We start from the raw sequence: 20,387 nt of genomic DNA, 5'->3' as shown, positions 1-20,387 counted from the left end.
CTATAGTTCTTATATACTATAGAATAGCTACTAAAGACTTAACTAAGGATAAGTATCTATTACTACTAGATAGAACCTCTACCCTAGTGCTAAAAAAGTAGGCCACTAAGTAAGCTATAAATATTACTAAAAGTAAAGATAAACTTAATAAACTAGCTAAGGCATAACTAACCTCTCTAGTACTTATAGTATTTTAATATAAATTTCCTATACCTAATATATATATAGTGCAGGCAGCACTAGCTACTAGAGTAAATCTATATTAATAGACTATAGAGATATAATAGTAATATACCTAACTAGACCTACCTAGTAATCTATAGGGACTAAGTATTATATAACTATATATAAAGATACTACTAACCCTAGCTAGTATAGCTATACTATACCTTAAGCTATTACTTAAGCACTACTAGAACCTCTCTAGGTAATCCTATAACCTTAATCTAATATTATATAATCTAATAGGCTATACTTCTTTATTAGATTCTTACTTAATAAGTTTAAGATAGTTATTAACTTTAAGATAACTAATTATACTAATAATATCCCTAAGCTAATACCTTACTTTACTAAGCCTATAATCCCACTAGTTAAAGTAGGCATGACTACTAATTTTAGTATTATATATAATAATAATACTAATACTATTATTACCTTTAGCTTTAAACCTACAAGCCTCTGCATTACACTAGCTAATAAGATCTATAATATTACTAATATATAGGGTGGCACTATAAAAGAAGAGTATATTTATTTTAATAAGAACTATACTACTAAATAGCACTATATAAAGTATACCCTAGATATATATATTTAGCTATATAGCATCTAGGAGGAAGTACTATCTAATTACTATTATAATATAGTACTATAGTATATTACTAGATAGAAGTAGGAATTTAATATTATATATAATAACTAGAAATAAGATAATACTATAATTTTTCTAGGACCCCTTACTAAGGATAACTTCTAAAAGCTAGACTACTAACTATAGGATAAGATTACTAAAGATAACCCTAAGAAAATATTACTATAGAAAATTAGATTAATCTACCTAGACCACCTAGAAGCTATCACCTATACTTAGAAGTTCAGGAATAGCCTAGTAAAAGATATTATATCTAAGAAAATAACTATAATCTAGAGTATAATATAGAAGCTCTATATAAAGGTATATCCTTAGGTTATAAAGGTAATACCTATACCTACTATATAACTAGTATAAATTAAATTTAATAACTCTAATAATAAAGATAAATTCTATAATATTAATCTTTATAACTATATAGAATGGTGCCTGGAACACCATGTTATATAGTAATTAATTAAGATTAAAAGTATAGATAATATATATACTAGGTTTAATATTATATTACCTAATTAAGTTAAACTACTATTATCTACTTAGCTAAAGGGCATATACTCCCTACTTAACTATACTACTATACTTATTACTAAATAACTATTTAGTACCCTAGTAAATTAGCTTCTTAATATAGTACTCTAAGCTAGTAAACTAAAAGATACTAGCTATAGCATAAGATAGTTTATATAGGATGTTAAAAAGTAGTATAAAGACCTAATAGATATATCTTTTAGTAAGTAGCTAATTAATATGTGGCTACTACTATAGAACCTTACTACTAAGCTTATAGGCATCCTAAACTAAGGTTTTTACTTACTTTACCTTTTATATTTCTAGCAGGGTCCCTTACTAGCTAACTTATAGGAATCCTTAACTAAGTATTTTACCCTTTATATTTTATTATCTGCTCTACCCTCTACCCTCTATATCTTGCTATTATACTACTTTTCTTGCTATTTATTTAGCCTAGCAAGGTCACTGGCTTTCAGAGGGCCCCCTTTATGTGGTGATACCATGTGAGTAGGCGCCTATCTCCCTCTGTGGTAGTTTTATATCTTATGAAGAAGTCATTAATGAATTGCAATACCATAAGAGTGACACGTCCTACCATGTGAGTAGGCGCCTATCTCCCTCTGTGGTAGTTTTATATCTTATGAAGAAGTCATTAATGAATTGCAATACCATAAGAGTGACACGTCCTACCATATTACTAGTCTAGAGGCTATTATAGATATTAAAATTACTAACTATTATATACTCTATAAGCTTACCAGAGGCCTGCTACTACTAGTCTATAGTCTCTAAGGCCTAGATAAGGTCTGCTACCCCCTTATTCACTACTAATTATAGTAGGTTATATATATTATAGACTATAATCTATAGCCAGCCTGGTGCTAGCTAGATGGTGGTAGAGATAATATATATAGAAATAAAGGTAATCTACTAATACAGGGCCTTCTATATATATATATAGATCTAGGGGGCCCTCTAGCCCAGCCTCTACCCTGTAGCTAGCTAGATAATATAGAAGTGATTAGTAACTTCTTAGAGGAAGTATATTAGGGGGTTATCTCTATAGATATTAACCTAGGGCTTCTAGATAGTAATAACTATATAGTCCTAGAGCTAGGGGTCCTAAAGAAGGGGGGCTATACTAATATCTAGTAAATTCTAAATATTATATTATAGTATCTAGATAGTTTAGTTAGCTTAGGGGTCTAGGGTAACTCTAGCTTTAGTTCTAGTACTAGTTTTAGCTCCTAAGCTAGGTTTAGCCTTAGATTTAGCTTTATCTAGTTTAGATTTAGATTTAGATTCAGGGGCCCTTAGGGGTATAAATAGACTACTAGCTATAGCTACTAGGGGCTATATACTAGTAGCCCTTCTCTAGATAAATACTACTATTATATATATTTAAGCTACCCTAAGTACTTCTTATTTTAGTCTTCTAGTATATATAGTGCTTATTATATTTATAAGTATCTTTCTCAGAGTTTAGTAGTAGGTCAGGGTCAGAGGTTAGCAGGAAGTATATAGTTTAGAAGACTAATAGGATTAGTATTTTAGAATTAAATAACAGGAGGGAGATGCTGCTTACTAAGGTAGATACTAAACTAGCTACTAAACTAGATACTAGATTAGATATTAATCTAGATATTAATCTAGATGTGCTAGGCTTGCTAGAGATGCCGGTGCTAGTGATTAATGCCAGGGGTCCTGGCCTTATAAGCTAGGGCTATAGTAGGAGGGGCTTAATAGGGCCCCCTTAGCTTAGTATCTTAGGTATCTAGGCTGGCTTAATAGGTAGGCCTAGGCTAGTAAGTAGTATAGACAGGCTTAGGCTAATAAATAGTATAGATAGGCCTTATAGGGCAGAGGCTTATATAATTCTATGATCTTTAGTATTATATATCTTAGTAAATATCTTTTAATACTTTAGTATGGTAACTAAGGTGTTAAGCAGGACTAGGCTACTTATAGTAGGCTAATAGCCCTAATTATAGCTATATTTATATTTTAGAGGTAGCTTTAGGACCTCCTAGGTAAGGTTACTTAGGAGGGTTAGTATATAGAAGATAACTAAGAGGCTTAATATATTAGATATTCTAGAGGAGAGTCCAGGGATATATTAGGCTGGGTTAGAGAGTAGTAATAGAGATAGAGAGGCTAAATTAACTACTTATTTAGAGATACTAGTGCCTATTAACTATAGTAGTATTAGTATTAGTATATAGAAGTTAGTATTATAGGTAGGTAATAGTAAAGATACTAGCTATATAAGTACTAGCTTTAGTACTATAGCTACTTTCTAGGGCCTTCTTAGTAAGGTGCTTTAGGAGTAAGTTTATATAGAATAGATAGGCTAAAGCTATAGGGAGGGATGGTAACTTATATTAACTATTAGATATATAGATAGATAGATGGATGGGTAGATAGAGGCCTTTATAAGAGGGTATATTTTAAATATATTAACTAGTATTAGTAGTAATTAGCTAGCTAGTTAATATATACCTTCTAAATTTAGTAATAGTTTACTAATTATTTTAGCCTCTTTAGGCCTAGAGCATTCTATGCTAGCTACACTATATAGTAGTACAGGTGGCTAGGCTAGTCTAGTATTTAAGGCTGGTTTAGTATAGGCTGGTTTAGCAGGGTGGGGTTAGGGTAGGCATATAAAGAAAAGGGGTTAATTCTATAGTTATTTATAGGATATTTAGTATTTATATTAGTATTGGGATATTCGTTGTCATTAAGGATGTGGAGTCTTTGAAGAGTATAAGGGTAGGGGGTAGGCCAGTAGCCACCCTATATATATCTTCTTTACTTTAAGGGATTCCAGTTATCTTTTATATTTTAACCTAAGCTAAAAATAAATATAAGGTCTAACTAACTATATAAATAGTAATATTAGTTACTAGATATTATTATATACCTAATATAGCTTCCCTAAAGCTATATACCTGCTATTAATATCATATCCTCCCCTATTTAAATTAAACTTTATTTATAGAGTTCTTAGTCAGCACCTATTAGCATGACTATATAAATATAACTATTACTAAGAGATATTAGTTTCTAAATCTAGTATTTAGATATTATTATTTCTTATTAATAATCTATAGAATTAACTAAATTATTCTTTATGCTATTATTTTAAAATTACTATAGTAGTAGCTAAGTATATTTTTTATTTAATATATAAGAGGTATAATTAGATTACCTTATATAGTAATATTAATAAGTAAGTTATCTAAGTAATTAATAATCCTTAAATACTATATAAAGAATTATAGTAAATATTATTATTTATATATATATATAAATAATTAAATTAATAAAGATAGAATTAACTAATAAGTATAAGTAAATAAGTAAGTATTTACTACTAATATATATAGCCTAGATATAAATACCCTTAACTTTTCTTACTTAATATATAAGATATTTTATAATTAAGCCTTAATATTAGATCCCCTAGCTTAGCTTTTATTTATTTAGATTAATAAACTTTTATAATCTCTCTTCTTTATAAAGTATATTTACCTTCTTTAACTTCTTAATTATTATACTCTTATTCTTAATTTAAAGATACTTATTCCTAATTATTATAGTACTATTAAGTAGGTAATAAAGAAGTGCTATTTCTTATTAATAAAGTAAGATAGATCTTATATTACCCTCCTAAATATAGTATATAATATTAAATAGTCTTATAGTAAGAGTAGTAAACTATTAACTAAGCTAATTATTAATCTATCTTAGTAATTAGCTATTATTCTCTATTAATAAGGTATTACTATAGGTCCTAGTTATAAATAATATATAGACTTTAATATATTTCTTAAATATATTATATCTCTTAAATATAATTTAAATAGTATAACTTAGATATTATTCTAGAGTGCTTATACTAACTACCTATAATATAGAAAAGAGTTAAACTATAAATTCTATTTAGGTTATAGTAAGTAGTAGAATTCTAGAGATAATATATAAGTTTCTTATTTTAAATTTTTTACTAATAGTTACTTATTTATATAGGATAATTCTATAAGCTAGTAATTTATTAAAAATTTAGAATAATAATCCTACCTTATAAGATATACCTCTAAATAAAACTATTAATATATCTATTAAATAATAATTAATTATTTTATATTAGACCTCTCTAAAGCTTATTACTAAATTTAGCCTAAATTATTATAGTTATTCCTTTTTTTTTTCTATAAGTAAAGCTATCCCACCTATATCTAATACTAACCTAAAGTATTAGACTAGATTAAGTTAATTAAGTAGTTCTAAAGAGAATCCTATTTCTATATTAAGTATATATTATTACTATACTACTATAGAGAAAGCTTAGGCTAAGGTAGTATACTCTAATATCTTAATTTTTTTAATATTAAATAATAGTTCTTTAATCTTAGGTACTACTCTAACTTTAAGTACTATAGATTTTTTTATTTCTAGTATAGATCTTATAGTAGAAGCTATTATTACTAATTCTTACTTAAATCTATTTTAGCCTAACTCTATTACTTCTAATCTTAGTAATCTAAAGAGTAAATATTATCTTACTTTAAGTAGAGTATCTCTAACTTTTTTTAAAAAATATTATTTTAACTATCCTCTTAATAGTACTATTCTCCCTTAGCCTATATTAATATCTAACTTTAAAGATCTTATTATACTTTAAATAGTTTAGAAGGATCTTACTTATTTCTCTAAACTTATTAATAGAAAAATTTTAAAGCTTAAGGAAGCTCTTCACCCTAATAAAGTAGATAATAATAATAAAGAACTTAATCTAAAGAATAAGATATATTAAAATAAATAACTTTCTAATCTTACTAGCCTTTAAGATAGAGATAGAGGCTAAGGTAGTTAAATATTACTTTTATTAAGAAAGTTAATAAAGTTAAAAAAGCTTAGAAGATCTCTTTATTTAATTATTTTTTTTTATATTTAGTTATTTTTAAGTAGTTTTAACTTTAATTAAATAGGTCTTTTCTTCTCTATCTAAATATTCTTATAATACTAGATAACTTATCCTTCTCTACTTACTCTTAATAAGTTAGAATTATTACTATAAATAGTTCTTTAAAGTCTATATCTCTCTTATTAGTATCTTATTAGATTTAATTATTCTTTAATAAATTATATAGTGTTTCTCTATTTAATTTATTATCTAAAAAAATTAAATTAATTTTACTCTAGTTACTTCCTAGAGTTAACTTCTTTAGATAGTATATAGGATAGCTAGTTCCTATTAGTATATTATTAATATATTCTTAAATCTTTATTTATTAAATATATTATTTTATTAAGATACTCTCTTTTACCTACTTTAAATATACTTCTAAATATTTAGTAGATTCTTAATCCTTTTAAATTATCTTTAAAAATTTATTATATAAGAATAAGAATTTTTTAACCTCTTTAAGTACCTTATATACTTTAATTAATATATAAATTAATAATCCTATCTTTTATAATTATTATATTAATATAGCTAATATCTATAGTTTCTTTAGCTTACTATTAAAATTAGCTTCTACTAATTATTAGCTATTAATTAAATTCTCTACTATATATCTATTAGGTTCTGAAATAGCATATATACTAAGTAGGTATAATTATTTAATCTTATATAAATTAAACTATTTATATTAGAACTTCTAAGGGGATTTATTCTAAATAAAGACCTATTAATTTTTTATAAGATAAGATTTCTTTATATTACTATCTTAAATTAAGTTCTATTTAATTATATATACTAATAGCTTCTTATTAGCTAGGGATTATGTATGGTTAATATATTATAATTAAGTTTTAATATCTTAGGTAGTTAGTTAATTAGTTTATAGATAATTAGGTAGTAATAGATATATACTATAGAGAAGATAGAATAGTAATAGCTTTATCTAGGTATAGATATATACTTAAATAGTAAAGATAGCTAGAGATAGATATTTATTCTATAGATATATTAATTTATCTATAAGATACTTTATTAATATCTTATCTAGTAAGCTATTTATATTTTTATTCTTACTATTAGTTCTAGGATAGTTTAGAGTTATTATATAATATTTTACCTTAAGAATCTTAAGGTAAGCTACTATAACTTAGAATAAAAGATTTAAACTATTATCTAAGAGTAGTTCCTTAAATACTYTATAATTAATAAAGATATCTTTATAGAGAAAATAGGCTAATATATCCTCTTTTATATTAGGTATAGCTTTTACTATAACCTAACTAGTTATATAATTAATAGCTATAATAATCTATTAATTATTATTTAGTATTACTAGTAGATACCTAATAAGGTTAATTTTCTAATATTTAAATAGATAAATACTCTTTTTTACTAAGTACTATATAGCTTTATATTTAAGATTTAGTCTTAAAGTCTTAGCTATTTAATAATTTAGATAGCTCTTAGTAATATCTTAGATATCTTTTTATATTATAGGCTACTAGACACAGGTATAAATTACTCTAAGTAATACTAGATAGACTAGATAGCTAAACTAGTTATAAAGCTATAATATAAAGTTCTTTTAAAAGGGAATTTTAAGATATAGTATTTTAATATCTTTATTAATATAATATAGTTAATTAGTAGGTTATTAGTTAATAAATTCTATTTTAAGTTAAAAGTTTAGTACTAATATCTTAATTTTTATTTTAATATTATTAGATATATCTAGGTTATTATCTTTTAAGAATAAGACTATTAATAGATACTATTCTAATTTATAGAGATATAATAATATATAAAGGTATTCTTTACTAGTTATCTATTATAACTATATTATAGATAGACTAAAAATAGGTATTTATACTTAATTTACTAGACCTTCTTTAATAAAGTCTAGTTAATAACTTATTATATTAGAGATAACTACCTTGGTTCTCTTATAATACTTAATAACTAGATTATATATTTAAAACTCTTTAATCTAATATATAAGATATTTTAAATATATCTTTATATAGATAAGATATTAAAGGCTTTTATAATTTATTATAATTATAATAGRCTAATTATTATTAATATAGTAGTTCTATTATTAGAGTACTTTCTTAATTATAAGAAGTTCCTTCTTATATATAAAATAGTTTTTTTTTAGTATTATTAAGCTTTTACTTATTAAATACTATAGGATGCTACTATCCCTTTTTATTTTATTATAATAATACTATACTAAGAGCCTATTTAGATGTATTAGTCTTAATTTAATATAGTAGTAAGGGATTAGTAATCTTAAGAATAGATATATAAATTATTATATTCTTTAGTATTATAAATACTTACTAATATTAAGTATTCTAGACTATAGATTAAAACTTCTTCTTATAAAGTAAAGTATCTAATTTCTTTAGAAGCTTATAAAGAGGAGCTATAATCCTTATAAACTTATATATAAATTAGTAATAGTATATAGCTAGTCCTAAAAATTATTAAACTTTATAAATATTTATTAGTTTTAGCTATATCTTTATAACCTCTATTTTTATAGGTATTAGTTAAACTAATCTATTACTAATAATATAATTATAAAACTATATTTCTCTCTTAGCAAACACATACTTAGAGAGTTTTATATATAACTAATATTCTTAGAGTTAGTTAAGTACTTATTAAATATACTTCTAATATTCCTTTTCTAAGTCTAAGAAGATTAAGATATTATTAAGATAAACTACTATAAAGTTAAGGTCTTATATAATACTATTTATTATTATCTAGAATAATATAGGAGTATTATAAAGTCTAAATAATATTACTAACTACTTAAACTTACTAAATAATATATTAAAAGCTATCTTTAGAATTAATAATTTACCTATTTATAACTACTAATATCCTAAGAGGAGATTAAACTTTAAAAAATACTTAGCTTAACCTACTTAATTTAGAAGTTCTTAAATTCTTAGTAATAGATAAATATTCTTTATAATTATCTTATTAAGTAGTAGTTAATATAAAATTACTACTTTCTATCTAGTTTTAGGATAATTATAATAGAAAAGCCCTAAGTATTAGCTAATAGATAAATAACTACTTTCTTTAAAAGCTCTTTAACTTACTTTTTTATCTTATTAAATTTCTCTAGTAACTATAGGTAAGAGTTAATGTTAATTAGTAATAAATCTCTAGTATTAATATAATATTCTAATAATTAAACTAGAGGTATTTCTATAACTAATTCTTCTCTAAATATATCTTTATACTAAGCTAGAAGAGGACTTAATTAATATAGATTAGTTAATACTTCTTTACTTTTTTTCTATTCTTAAATAATATATAACTAAGCTTCCTATTAACCCTTCTAAAGAGTATATTAGAGCTATTTTATAGAGATAAGATTAAGAGATATTTCTTTATTAATCTTAATTTAAGTTCTTAGATTAATAGGATAGATAGTTATATATTTTATTCTATATTCTTTAATAACTATCTATCCCTTAACCTAATTAATATTAGGGTTAAAATATTTTAGCTAGTCTTAACCTAAGATAATATTATACTCTGTTATTTTAAGGACCTAGGGAGTAATAATATAGTACTAATTATCTAACTTAAGTAGAATTTAAATTTAATATAATATATATATAAATCTATTATTTAGTTATTTATTAAAATTAAAATTATAAAGAAGGTAATAAATTAGCTAGATATTTTAAAATAAATATATAACTAGAGCTATAGTTTAATAGTACTTAGAGATAGACTATTATCTAAGAAGCTTTAAGTATAGTAAGGAAATAGAGAATATTAGATCTAAGGATATTTAAATAAGTCTTAATACTATTATAATCTTCTTATTCTAAATTTATTTTTATTATATTAAATAGTCCTTCTTATAGTAGCTAATTTTCCTTATTACTATTCTTATTAGAATTATAATAATCCTTTAGTAGTTTAAAATTATTAAATACTTTATATTCCTTAATTTTAGAAGCCTATAATAGTTAACTAATTAGTACTTTTATATCTAATAGTTTATTACTTTTCCTAACTACTTTTTATAATTTACTTATAGCTAATTTAATATAGTATAAACTTAAATATTATAGCCTTTTTATCTATAATTAAAGTAAGCTTAATTAGTTTAATACTAGGCCTTTTATTTATATATTCCCTTCTTAGGTTAGTTAGGGGATGCTATAATAGTATTTAAATTAATATTTATTAAATTTATTTAATAATTATTAATTTCTCTAAAGAATTAAAGCTAGATCTAAATATATAAAACTACTCCCTACTTATACTTAGTAAAATAATAAACTATATTATTAAAAGTAGTTAGTTTATTATAATCTTCTACCTAGTAAGTATATAGAACTAGCTTTAAATTAGTAATAAACTTCTAGATTAATATATTATCTAGAATTCTAGATTTAATATATTTAGTAGTCTTAATTAAGAAAGTAGTATAAGATTATATAGTTTAATTTTCTTAAATATATCTCTTATACTTTTCTTAATATTTATTTTCTCCTTTAATTTCTTTAAAATAGTCTTAGATCTACTATTTAAAAGTATCTAAGGTAGTTATAGTAGCTATTAAATTATATTTAGTCTTCTATTTATAAGTATCTTACTACTCTTTAGCCTAGCCTATAAGATAATACTTAACTACTATAATCTTTTTAAGTTTAGTAGCTTCCTTCTAAATAAAAGTTTACTTATTATAAAAGTATTTATTAATCTACTAGAGCTACTTTACTATAGTATCCTTACTATACTTACTATTATATATAGGGATTAGTTTAAGGTTAGAAACCTTTTAATATAGCTTAAGTATTTTAGGGATAATAGTAAGGAGAGGATTAAGATTAGAAATAATAATTATAGCTTCTATAGCTCTATCTAGATAGGTATAATCTAGATAGTTATACTAATCTTAGAGAAGTTTAACTAACTATTTATATAGCTAGATTAGTTTAGCCTAGGTATCTTTATTTATGCCCTAGGTAGTAAGAATAAATTATTATTAGAGTTAAAGATATTCTATCTTAAAGTTATTACTATAATTAGTAGCCTAGGTTTAAGGGGTCTCTATACTAGAAGATATAGATTTAATATTATCTATTTTATTAAGTAAAGAATAATATCTAATTAAGAGTAGAAGTTAGATTTAATAATTATTAATATTAGTTTAAACTTATTAAAATAACTTTAATAACTCCTAATTTATCTTTCTTTAAGATTAAATTATTAATCCTATATTTATTACTATTTTAAAAGACTCTAATAGCCTATAATATCTATAACTTATAATATTACTATAGAGAAGAGTTAATAAGAATATCCTAATAGTAAATTATTACTCTCTTAGGTATCTTAATTAGTCTGAGAAGGTTAAAAACTATTAATTTAAGGTATTTTCTATTAAATTAGGGATAATTAATATAAGGGATTTTATTAAAGTTAAATTATTAATAGTATTCCTAAAGGTTAGTAGACTAAGGCTACTATAATTTAGATTAATCCTTTATAAAGAKTTTTAAACCTTCCTAGGAATTAAGTATTATATATTTACTTAATCTAGATATACTACTAGATGGGATATTTATTATTATTAAGGATATAGAGTCTTTAAAGAGTATAAGGGTAGGGGATAGGCTAGTAGTTACCCTATATATATCTTCTTTATTTTAAGGGATTCTAGCTATCTTTTATATTTTAACCTAAGCTAAAAATGAATGTAAGGTCTAACTAACTATATAAATAGTAATATTAGTTACTAGATATTATTGCACACCTGATATGGCTTCCCTGAAGCTATATGCCTGCTGTCAATATCACAGTATATAGGGCACTGTTTACTATTAGCTTAGTAGGGGTTATAGTAGATAATATAATAGTAGCTAGAAGGGACCTCCTTAATCTTATAGAACTTCTTATTATAAGTATTAGTATAATATAGATATATAACTCTTTTAGCTATATAAATAGGCTAGGTATATCTATAGTTTAGGTATTAGGTGTACTATATAAGCTAGTAGAGTAGGTTAAATAGTTTGATTGATTGATTGATTGATTGATTGATTGATTCCTTACTCTGTTTCAGCACCGGGCTGGGCCATGCCGGAGGCTCCTAGTGAGCAGTGACTATCTAACCAGCAGCCATCCTTATGGACTGGCACCATCAGCATATATATATATATATCTTAGGCACCTAGGCTAGGCTAAACCCCTATAGATTCCCCTATAAATTCCCTTATAGATTCCCTTATAGATTCCCCTATTTTAGCCCTAGCTAAAATCAGTGAGTGCTGCTACCCTGACCCTGTAGATCTATTCTAGCTAGGGCTGAAATTAGTGAGTACTACTACCTTAATACCCTGTCCCTCTATCTTAGCTAGGACTAAAATTACTAGCTATCCTGCTTCCCTATATATGCCCCTATGCCTGCCTAGGTGCCTATACAGGCCTACTTCCCCCTAAGATAGCTGCTAACTTATTTAGAATGCTGCAGATTCCTAAGCCTGTAAGGGTTCTAGGGGTATTATCACTAAATAGAGCTAGCCTAGGGGCCCTAGTCTAGCTTACTAATACTATATAGATGCATAGGTTAGGGCTATAGGTGGCAGTGCTATACTAATAGAAGTAACTAGTAGTATATAATAGTATATAAATATAGTTTATTAGCTATTACCTACTAGGGCTGTTAGAAGCTAGGTGCTGCTAGAAGTAATTAGCTTAAGCTATGCTAGCTTAGTAGCTTCTACTAGATATATTAGCTAGCTAGTACTTAGTATAAGCTATATAGTTTACTAAATATACTATTTCTCTATTAAGGCCTCTATAAGGTTTTAGGGGGTCCCTTCTGTCTATATTATATACTAAAGGTTATTATATTAGGTATAGCTAAATAGTATATAGTGGGTTATTTCTAGGGCTCTTCTGTATAGGTAGAGGGGGTTATTAGCCTAATTAATAGTTAAGAGGTAGTAGTTTAGCCTAATCTTCCTAGTATATATCTATACTACTATGCTTTACTCTACTAAGGTAAGATTATTATATAGGGAGATTAACTATTTTATAATATTAGGGAGGAGGTCTTAGAGGTATCTATTATACTTAGACTACTACTAGGTCTCCTCCTATTACTTCTTAATATATTACTTAATCTAGGTGTCTAGGGGTCCCTATATAGAGTGGTCTAGTAGTATAACCTATACTAGCCTACCCCTTCTATTATCTAGGTGCTAGCTAGATACCTCCTTTACCTTATAGTCTATGAGCTTATTACTAGTAACCCTATAGTATGCTGCTAGCTAATAGAATAAGATATTAAGTATAGGGTCTAACTAATCTAGCAGGTCTACTAATTTCTAAACTAGATACTAGCTAGAGCCCTACTTTAGGGTAAGTAATATATATAGTATACCTTAGTTATTAGAATAAATCTTAGCCTACTTCTAAGAGCTATAGTTAGGTAGTGACTACTAGGTATTATATAGTATTAGATCTTACTTAATAAGCTACAGGGCCAGTACTAATCCTATAATCTCTATAACTAGTACTATATGTTTAATATCTGTCCTTAGGTAGTGTTATTAGTAGATAGGGGGGTCTAGGTATACTATAATAGTGCTAACCTACCCACAGATACTAGAGCTATTAGTATAGACCTAAATAGCCTTAGGATAGATAATATAATAAATATTATAGTAGATTATTAACTACTTCTTTATCTCCTTAATCACTACCTCTAGTAGCTCCTACTATAGGGGTATTATCTATAGTAGATAAGTCTCTAGCTCCCTAGGATTAATACTAGTTATTAATTTAACCTCCTCCTTAGCAGCTTCTAGCAGTGAGTATAAAAGTAGGTTCTAGTAATATTAGTAATAATTAAGAATATATATTTAATAGGCTAGAGTGGTAGTAATTTAGATAAGAGTTTAAATATAATACTATTAAAGGAGTAATAGTATTAGAGTAAGGTATAATTTAGTATTAAATATAGCCCTGCTAACTATTTAGAAGGCCCCTATAATTAGCTTCCTAGCCTAATACTAGATATAGTTTAATACCTTTATCTGCTAGCTATAGAGGTGCTTCTAGCCCTAGACTAGTAGTATATACTAGACTAAGGTAGTATATAGTATGATTAGGATGATGCAGGCTATATATATATACTAAAGTTTCTATAGATATAGGCCCTATTTAGAGCTACCTAGTATACTAATAGCCTATAGGTACTAGGTTACTATATTATTAATATACTTAAGATATACCTTAAAGGTTAGGTATTAATTAAGAATAATTCTAAGGAGCTAGACTATTATACTAGCCTTAATAACCTATCTATTACTAAGGTCTAGTAGTTTACCTAGCCCTAAATAGGGTAGTTTAGCATCACCCTAGGCCTGCTGTCCTAGGGGGTGGAAGTAAATAAGCTAGAATTTAGAGAGCTTAAACTAGGATATATAGGTAGTGGCCTAGTAGAGGTACCTATATTAGTAGTACTCTTATAGCTATTAATAGTTAGTATACTTACTATTACTAGTAGCTAGTATTATTATATTATTAATATAACTAATATTATTAGTACCCTATTCAGGGTCCCCCTGCCCTATTAGGCCTATATTATAGAAGATATAGAGAATTAGGGAGAGRGGGGARYYYTATAGGATRYTAGTYTCYAYYYMTTAGRTTAGYATAGTATAYTTAGGYAGTACTAGTAAGGTGGATTAGCCCTAGAGGAAGCTATTAATCTAGGTAATATAGGCCTCTAAGACCCTTTAGGTATAGAGGTTATAAATAAGTTAGTTATATAAGGTATTATTAAAGGCCCTATAGATATTAAGTAGAAAGGTAGAGATAATCTTACTATCCTTTTAGCCTAAATAGATAGTCTCTAGGGCTATATAGAGGGTATTTTCTATACCCTAGCCCTTATGCCCCCTAAAATAGTTATCTAGAAGTAATCTATAGGCCTTAGCTAGATAGCTTAACTAGGAGGTAATTAGGGCCTTAAGTAGTTTGCTTAGGGTATTTAGTAAGATAATTAGTTAGTATATCTTTAGTATAGAGTAGTCTAGCTTACCTAGCTTATAGAGGGTAATTATAGAGGTATTATAGAAGTGCTCTAGGTAGTAGCTAAGCTAAATATATTAATTATATAGGCCTGTTAGGCTTAGGACTAGTATATAACTAATGGCCTGTAGCACCTAGTTAGTAATTCTATCTAGGCCAGGGGCCTTATTAGCTTTAATAGTATAGAGGGTATAGAGGACCTTATACTCTCTAAACTCTAGTATACTAATTAGCTTAGGGTAGTTATATCCCTAGATATTATCTAGATTAGCTTATAGGGGGGGTAGAAAGAACTAGTAGGTAAGAAGGTCAGCCTTCTCCTAGGCCCTATAGGTAACTAAGCTGGTATGAGGGTCCTAGAGAGGGGGGGTATAGGTCTAGTATAGGCCCTAGTTCTTTATCTAGTAGATAGTGCATTATATATTATCTATATCTATAATATTAGTAATCTACTACTAGAAGGTATTATACTAGTACTACTATACAGCCTGCTTATATACCTAGGTGGCCTAAGCTAGCTATACCTATAGTAGTAAGGGGGCCTTGCACTAGTATTTACTTTAGTATATAGAGATAGTCTATTAGATATACTTCTTTTCCTAGAGCAGGGCCCAGCATTCTAGGGTAAAGCTAGGGTAGGAATATAGAGATAGATAGAGCTATAGTACTATAGTATTAATAGTAGTAGTAAGTATACTAACTAGCTTACCTATAAACTAGTTAACCTCTCCCTAGGTTACTTCTGCAGGGAGTAATGAGGGTAGATATATAGTAAGGGCTATAGCTAGCTTCTAGGTATCTATAGTAGCCTAGTTTTAGTATTATCTTAGGGGTTCAGGCTTAAAGGTAGTATTAAGTTTAATTTTAATAGAGAGATGGTTAGAGTCACTATCTAGGTTAGCTTCCTAAATATAGTAGATATAGTCTATAAGCCCCTAGAAGATAAAGATTAGATTAATTATTAAGCTAGTGGCCTACTTCTCTATAGAGAGGGCCCTAGGGTTAGCTTTATTATTTATTTTACCTAGCTTATTAGTGGCCTGTATAGAGATAGGGGTAGGCTAGGTGATAAGGCCTACTAGAATAATTAGCTCTAGTAGCTATTACTTAATAATTTACTTTAGGGCCTCTATATAGGTGCTATTATACTAGGCCTATAGAAGCTAGCATTTACTAGCCTAGAGGCTATTATAGATATTAAAATCACTAACTACTATATACTTTATAGGCTTACTAGAGGCCTACTACTACTAGTCTATAGTCTCTATAGCCTGGATAAGGTCTGCCACCCTCTTATTTACTACTATCTATAGTAGGTTATAGATATTATAGACTATAATCTATAGCCTGCCTAGTACCTGCTAGATAGTAGTGGAGATAATATATATAGAGATAAAGATAACCTACTAGTACAGGGTCTTCTATATATATATATAGACCTAGAGGGGTCCTTAGCCTGGCCCTATAGCTAGCTATATAATATAGAAGTAATTAGTAGCTTTCTAGAGGAAGTATATTAGGGGGTCATCCTTATAGGTATTAATCTAGGGCTCCTAGATAGTGATGACTATATAGTCCTAGAGCTAGGGGTCCTGAAGAAGGGGGGCTATACTAATATCTAGTAAATTCTAGATATTATACTAGAGAATTTAAATAGTTTAGTTAGCTTAGGGGTCTAGGCTGACCCCTACTATAGTTCTAGTATTAGTTTTAGCCCCTAGACTAGATTTAGCTTTAGATTCAGCTTTATCTAGCTTGGGTTTAGGGGCCCCTAGGGGTATAGAGGGGCTACTAGCTATAGCTACTAGGGGCTATATATTAGTAGCCCTCCTCTAGGTAAATACTACTATTATATATACTTAAGCTGCCCTAAGTACTTCCTATTTTAGCCTTCTAGTATATAAGGTATCTATTATACTTAGCTTCCTCTAAGTTTAGAGGTAGGTTAGGGTTAGAGGTTAGTAGGAAGGGCATAGTCTAGTAAGCTAATAGAGTTAGTATTTTAGGATTAAATAGGGGGAGGAAGCTACTACTTACTAATATAGATATAGAGCTAGCTACTGAACTAGAAGCTAGATTAGATGCTGATCTAGATACTGATTTAGATATACTAGGTGTGCTAGATATACTAGATATACTAGATATGCTGGATATGCTGGATGTACTAATGCTAGTGCTTAATACCAGGGGCCCTAGTCTTATAAACTAGGGCTGTAGTGGAAGGGGCCTGATAGGGCCTCTTTAGTATAGTATCTCAGGGGTCTGAGCCAGCTTAGTAGGCAGGCCTAGGCTAGTAAATAGTATAGGCAGGCCTTGCAGAGTAGAGGCTTATATAGTTCTATTATCTTCTATATTATATATCTTTATAGATATCTTTAGGTATTTTAGCTTAGAGACTAGGGTATTAAGTAGGTCTAGGCTACTTATAGTAGGCTAGTAGCTATAGCCCTATTTATATATTAGGAGGCCTAGTAGCTTAGGAACCTCCTAGGTAAGATTACTTAGAAGGGTAGGAGTATAAAAGATAATTAAGAGGCTTAATATACTTAATATATATAAGGAGAGCTTAGGAATACATTAGGCTAGGTTAGAGAGTAGTAATAGGGGTGAGGAGGCTAAATTAGCTACTCTTTTAGGGGTGCTAGTGCCTATTAATTATAGTAGTATTAGTACTAGTATATAGAAACTAGTATTATAGGTAGGTAGTAGAGGAGATACTAGTACTAGCTATATAGGTACTAGCTCTAGTACTATAGCTACTTTTTAGGGCCTCCTTAGTAATATACTTTAGGAGTGAGTCTGTATAGGATAGGTTAGCTAGAGCTAAAGAGATAGATGGTAGCTGATGTTAACTATTAGGTAGATAGATAGATAGATAGATAGGTGGACAGGGGCCTTTATAAGAGGGTATGTTTTAAATATATTAACTAGTAATAATAATAATTAGCTAGCTAGTTAATATATATCTTCTAGATTCAGTAGTAGTCTACTAATTATTTTAGCTCTTTTAGGCTTAGGGGGCTCCATGCCAGCTGCACTATATGATAGTATAGGTGGCTGGGCTATTCTGGTATTTAGGGCTAGGTTAGTAGACTAGGCTGGTTTAGCATAGGCTAGTTTAGTATAGGCTGGTTCAGCACAGGCTGGTTTAGTGGGTTAGGGTAGGCAGGTAAAGAAAAGGGGTTAATTCTATAGTTATTTTTAGGATATTTAGTATTTATATTAGTATATAGGGTACTGCTTACTATTAGCTTAGTAGGAATTATAGTAGATAGTGTAGTAGTACTAGGAAGGGACTTTCTTAATCTTATAGAACTTCTTATTATAGGTGTTAGTATAATATAGGTATATAACTCTTTTAGCTATGTAAATAGGCTAGGCATATCTATAATTTAGGTATTAGGTATACTATATAAGTTAGCAGAGTGGGTTAAATAGTTCTATATATAGTAGGGTGCTATCTAGGAAGATCTAGTTTTAAATAATATAGTTTACTAACTATATATCTTAGAAGGAGACTACTAGAGAAGACTTCTACTTATATTATTAGACTATAGTATTATTCCTATACTAGCCTATATATAGTATAGGGCTGTGGAGTGCTAGGTTATAGTATAGGATCTTCTTCTAGAGGTGTTCTACTATGCTTAGGGAGGGGAGGAAAGTAATAGAAATATAGTAGATAAGGATAGTATACTAGTAATTAATAATATAAGTATATTCCCCCTTAGGGAGCTCCTAAAGCTATACCTCTTTATTCTAGAGTAGGTGCTCCTAATCTAATATAAAGTAGGTATATATATCTAGATTACTACTATAAAGTACCTAGGCCCCCACTACCTATATGCTAGCTAGGCTAGGGAGGCTACTATAGTAGAGAGTCTTCTAGATCTTACCTATAATAACTATAATAGTAGTTTACTTATAAGGACTAGCTCCTAGGCTATTTCTATGCCTATACTACTAGATCTAGATATAGTTCTTATTATTACAGGGGGGTGCAGCCAGGGGGGAGGAAGTAGGAGGGAGATAATAGTTAGGGGGAGAAGAAGGGTTACTTAGTATCTATTAGATCTAGCTAAAGACCCCTTAGGCCCTAGATATTATAGATAAGGAAGTAGCTAAGCTATGCTTACCTACTCTTATACTATTTATACCTAGGGCCCCTATACTATAATTACTAGTAACTATACTATAGACTTAGCTCTCTAGCAGCTTTATAACTAGGGTATAGGCCTACTAAGTAAAGCCTTTAACCTAGGGGGCCTTAGTAGACTTACTAGGGTAAGCCTAAGTAAATTTAATAATATCTATATAGTATACTATAAAATAAAAGGAATAATTAATAATAGAAGAATTATCACTAGCTATAAGGGCCAGCTACTAAGCTATAATATTAAAATAACTAGGCCCTAGTAGAAAGTATGAGATAGTATATAAGATAGTATAAGATAGTATATAATATTAGAGTAAGGTTCATAAGTAGCCTAACCTAGTGCAGGGAGGCAGCCTAATAAGAGGGGGGCAGAGCCCTAATCTAGTTAGATAACTACTCTACCTAAAGGATTATTATTAGTAGATGACTAGAGCTGAATCTTAGAGGTCTAGGGTCTAGCACCTCTAATTAGTAGGGAGATCCCAGGGTGCTAGGGCCTCTAATTAGTAGGGTTAATTAATATATAGATTCCTAATTTAGAAGCTATGAGCTGTTAATTAAAATAATAGTTAATATATATTTAATTATATAGAGATTGCCCTCAGGGGTAAGGAGGTTAGATTTTAGGGTCTAGTAAGGTTTCTATTTATTTAATTATTATATAGATTAGTAGGCAGGCTATATATATATTAGTATAGCTTAAATAGTCTAGGACCCCCTATATGTGCTTATCTATCTTGATGAAGGTAGAATCTAGTAAGAGAGATAAGCTATATAAGTAAGTAAGTAAG

The sequence above is a fragment of the Aspergillus viridinutans genome (assembly GCF_018404265.1).
Source record: "Aspergillus viridinutans IFM 47045 DNA, scaffold_8, whole genome shotgun sequence".
Taxonomy (NCBI): Eukaryota; Fungi; Ascomycota; class Eurotiomycetes; order Eurotiales; family Aspergillaceae; genus Aspergillus; species Aspergillus viridinutans.
Note: the sequence above shows the minus strand (reverse complement) of the source record.